This window comes from Suricata suricatta, chromosome 7 (assembly GCF_006229205.1).
Source record: "Suricata suricatta isolate VVHF042 chromosome 7, meerkat_22Aug2017_6uvM2_HiC, whole genome shotgun sequence".
NCBI lineage: Eukaryota > Metazoa > Chordata > Mammalia > Carnivora > Herpestidae > Suricata > Suricata suricatta.
In genome coordinates this window covers 68,776,354-68,781,284 of record NC_043706.1, presented here as the reverse complement: position 1 = coordinate 68,781,284, position 4,931 = coordinate 68,776,354, and positions in this window count along the sequence as shown.

The following is a 4,931-nucleotide window of genomic DNA, read 5'->3' as shown; positions in this document are numbered from 1 at the left end:
AACTATTCATTCCGGGTGTCAAGTACCCTAGGTGGGCCTCCAAGGACACCACTGCCCGAGCCCCCTCCCCCTCAGCCTCCCCTCACAAACTTGCCTTCCAACCGGCATCTCCCTCATCCCTCTGCGCCACCTCAACTCAGTCCTAGAGGCCAAGGTTGAAATGGAGGTTTTGTATCAGTAAAGTCAATCAACGAACCCTTAGACACACCTCTAATTATTCCTTGAACTAGAATGTGTATGTACTTAATACCATTTGTTCTCAGAATTGGCCTTTGTCTTCCATTCTGAAAAACAAAAAGGATTTTGATCAGCCCTCACGAATCGCCACAGGGTTTAGAACCAGTTTTTGAATCACTCCAAGTAAACATGATCATACCCGATTTGCATTGCTTACTGTGAATGCAAAATGACTTTTCCTAATAACATTTTTTAAAGTTTTCAGCTTTAACTTTAAATATTCTACATCACTAAACTTGTAGTTTTAAAATAGACTAGTAGAGAAATTTAAAATATGTGATAACATAACTTTATTGCACAGGAGAAAAAAATAAGATGGATTAACTTCTTCGCAGCTGCTGCAACACTGACAGGATTTGCCAGTAATAGGAAACTTTGTTTCCGTTTCCAGTTGGAAAAGATAAAAATGGTTCTGATATGCACAGTGTTATTTTGCAAAGAAGACGTATACTTATTAAATTAGGTTTAAAAACTTGAGAGTGCATGACATAAATCCTCTCTGAAATCATTCAGAGTTGCTCTCAGGCAAGTCATATTCCAATTTCTTCATCTGCTCTTGCTTCCCCAGGCTAGGAAGTATGAGGGTTTGAGGGTGAATGATTCTCTTTGTGGTTCCCTCCTGGGAAAAAGTCATCAATGCAAGACCGCAAATGAGCAGCCGAGGCTGTGTTTCTTGGTCGATGAGCCAGAAGGCTGGGCAAATGGAAGCCGGCTTTTGTTTTTCTTTCCCTCCTGATCAGGTTGGTAGTTTAGGCGCTTGCGATCAGTGTGTATGTGGTCTACTCTCCGCAAGCTAACCCCGTCGGGTGGAGCCCTTGCGGTAACATTGCAGAATGGGGAAGAGAAAACGAGATAATGACGCTGATGTGTCTTGCTTTGGAAGAGGATTTATACTTTATTTAATGATTTCTTCATAACATTCACTGCAAGAGAATAGAAAAATGAACACTTTTGAATCTCTGCCTTCTATTTAAAGAGAATATCGGTTCTAATTCACTGACACAGGGGCAGGAAAATTAGTAAACTGAGTTCAATTATCATGATTAATGGCTTCCCCAGAAAAATCTTTAAAATTAAACATCTTTTATCCTCTAACAAGAAAAGGCTACCTAGAGTTGATTTTTTAAAAAGAATTCCAAAATGTTTAAAGATTGATACCTCAAAGGAAAAAAACTTAATTATAAAGGTGATACTAAATGGCTTGGTTTACATAATAAGGTCTTTTAATTTGGGCTACACTAACAGCATTAGGTTATTTCCCTTTTATTAGCTTTTTGAAATATCAATACTTCAGTGAAATCCTCTAGGACCTGAAATAAATATTTTCACACTCAATTAAGATAGGCTACTAGTCCTGTAGGTCACGGACTGCTTGGGCGAAGTGCCTCAAAACTTTTTTTCCATCTTTCAAATCCAAGTTTGCCTAGTGTAAGGAAACAATTGTGAAATGAGATGTTTGCTAGATATTATGTTAATTTTATTAACAATTTAAATAATTTAATTAATGATTTTACTAATTTATGGTTAAGCCTGCCGTAGGATTTTGCCTGCCCGAAGAGCTTTCCAGTCCCCTTCTCGAAACAGACCCTGGTCCTTTGACCACAGATCTGGGGTTAGCTCTCCTAGTGCCTTTTCCTTCTTGGCTACAGTGACTGATCAAGGTGTGAGTCTGTGGCCACAAAGGTCATCGTCTTTCCCTAGAGCTGATAAATAAACACTTAGAGTGGAAAAAGTTTTCTTGTTCTCTGAGTTACTAAATTGGGACTGCCAAGGGACAGGTTTCCTGCCACAAGGAGATCAATAGGAGAGAGAAACCAAGAATATAAGACCCAAGAGCGAGGCGAGAGAAAGAATCCTGGCCACAATGATCTGTGGGTCTCAGCTCTCAGCTCTGGTTCCTAAAGCCCAGCCTCTGGGTGTGTCATTCACCAAAGTAGCTCTTCCAGCTATCTGAGCAATGAATCATCTCTTTCCTCTGGTGCTTAAAAATCATTTGAGTTCTTGCAACTTGTAGCCAGTTGCGACAAAAAGTCCAGACTAAAATATGTGCCATTTTTACATTTTTACACTTATTTTTGCCTTTTAAAAAATTTAGTTTTTAATTCACATACAGGAAAACTCGCTTTTTTTTTATATGCAATTATATGTTATGCTTACTTTAGCAAATGCAGACAGTTGTGTAACAACTACCATAGTAAGATACAAAATAGTTCCATCACACCCAAAAATGCAGACTTACTGTAATCAGTCCCTGTAACCGAGCCAAACCCCTGGGAATCAGTGATGTGTTCTTCATCCCAATAGTTTTGACTTTTCCAGAATTTTGTGTAAGTGGAACCATAGTACATGTAATCTTTTGGGTCTATCTTCCCTCACTTAGCACAGGGATTGGTATGTGTTTTCTATAAGGGCCAGGTATATATTTTTTGCTTTGTGGGCTATATGGTCTTTGTTGCAACTATTCAAATCTACCATAGTAATACAAAAGCAGCCAAAGATAATACATAAATGAATAAATGTGGCTGAATTTGGCCTAGAGACCAAATAGTTTGTTGACTCTTAGAATAATATATTTGTTATTCCATCTTGTTGACTGTATTAATAGTATCAATAGTTATTCATTCAACTGAAAGGTATTTGGGTTGTTTCCAGTTGTTGGTGATTATGAATTAAACTGCTATCAAACTTCTTTTATCCTTTTAACCATTCTCTTAGGTAAACTACTCAGCTGAGCTAAATGGCTCTTGTACATGCAGTTTTATAAGAAATTGCCAAACTATTTTACAGATAGGCTGTCCCATTTTGCATGCCCACCACTAATTGACAATTCCACTCTCTCCTATTCTTTGTTAGTACTTGATATTGTTAGGGTTTTGGGTTTTGTTTTGTTTTGTTTTTGTTTTTTGTTACCTTAATAGAAGTATAATGGTATCTTGTGGTTTCAATTTGAATTCCCTCAAGAATAATGATGGTAAAGTATCTTTTCAGATGCCTTCCTTGGTGAAGTGTCTCCTCAAATCTTTTGCCCATTTTTTACTGGATTATTTGCTTTCTTTGTGTTGAGTTTTAAGATTTTTTATATATTCTGGATACAAATTATTTGTCCTATGTATACTTTATGCATATTTTCTTTTAGTTGATGGCTTGTATTTTCAGTTTCATAACATTGTCTTTCAGAGAGCAAACGTTTTTTAAGTTTTGATGAGGTCTGATTAGAGACCTTTTTTTTTCTTTTGTAGTCATGCTCTTGGAGGTGTATCTAAGATATTTTACACCAGTTCGAGGTCACAAAGATTTTCTCCTAACAGTTTCAAAGTGTCATATTTTACATTAGGTTTATAATCTATTTGGGGCTACTTTTTGTACAATGTGTATAATGTCCTGATTCTTTTCTTTATATTTGGCTGAATGACTATTCTTTCTCTGTTGAATTGCTTTTGCATCATTGCCAAAAATCAACTGACGGTATTTCAGTGGGTTGATACCTGGCCTCTTGATTCTGTCCCATGGATCTGCAGGTCTATACTTTGCCAATATCATACTGTGTTGATCATTAAAGCTTTATAAGAACCATGAAATCAGGTAGTATGCATCCTCCAACTTAGTTCTTCTTTGACAAAATTGTTTTGGCTTTTCTAGTTTCTTTGCTATTCTATATAAATTTTAGAAATTTTTTTTCTATCTTAAGAAACTCCTGTCAGAGTTTTGTTTAGGATTTTGTTAAATCTACAGATCAGTTCAGAGAGAACTAACTTCCTTAAAAATTTTTAAAATTATTTATTTATTTTTGAGAGAGAGAAACAGTGTGCAGGGGTGAAGGGTGGAGAGAGAGGGCACAGAATCTGAAGCAGGCTCCAGACTCTGAGCTGACAGCACAGAGCCCAACATGGGGCTTGAACTCACAGACTGCGAGATCATGACTTGAGCCAAAGTCAGATGCTTAACTGACTGAGCCACCCAGGGGCCCCATTAACGTCTTAACAATATTGAGTCTTCCATGAACAAGGCACCTCTCTCTACTTACTTAGATCTACTCTAATTTTATTTATTAGTGCTTATAGTTTTCAGTAAAGAGAATCTGTGTATATTTTGTTTGATTTATACTTTGTGTTTAATCTTTTGGTAAAGGATAGTTTTCTGTAATTTCAATTTTCAATTGTTCAGCACTAGTTAGTATATAGAAATACAATTGATTTTCTGTATTAACTTTGTATCCTGTGACACTGTTAAACTCACTTGTTCATTCTAAAATCTATCTTGTAGATTCCTTGAAGTTTTCCACAAAACAATTATTATCTTTGAATAGAGAGAGTTTTATTATTGCCTTTCAAATCTGTATATCTTTTATGTTTCTTGCTTTATTACACTGTTTAAAACCTACAGGATATTAAGAGTAAATATGGTGAGAAAAAACATCCTTGCATTGTTCCTAATCTTAGTGAGGAAGTGTCCAGATTCATGCCATTAAGTATAATATTGCTGTAGGGTTTTTTATAGATGCTCTTTACCGTGTTGAAGAAGTTCCCCTTTATTCCTAGTTCTGTGAGAATTTTTTTTCCCAAAATAAACTTAGATTGTATTGTAGTTTCACTTAACAGTATATAAAATGCTGTGTTGTGACAGGTATCAACTATACATTAGATACTGAATCAATTCTTCTTAAGCACTACTAACTGCTTGTTTTTCTTGAAGCT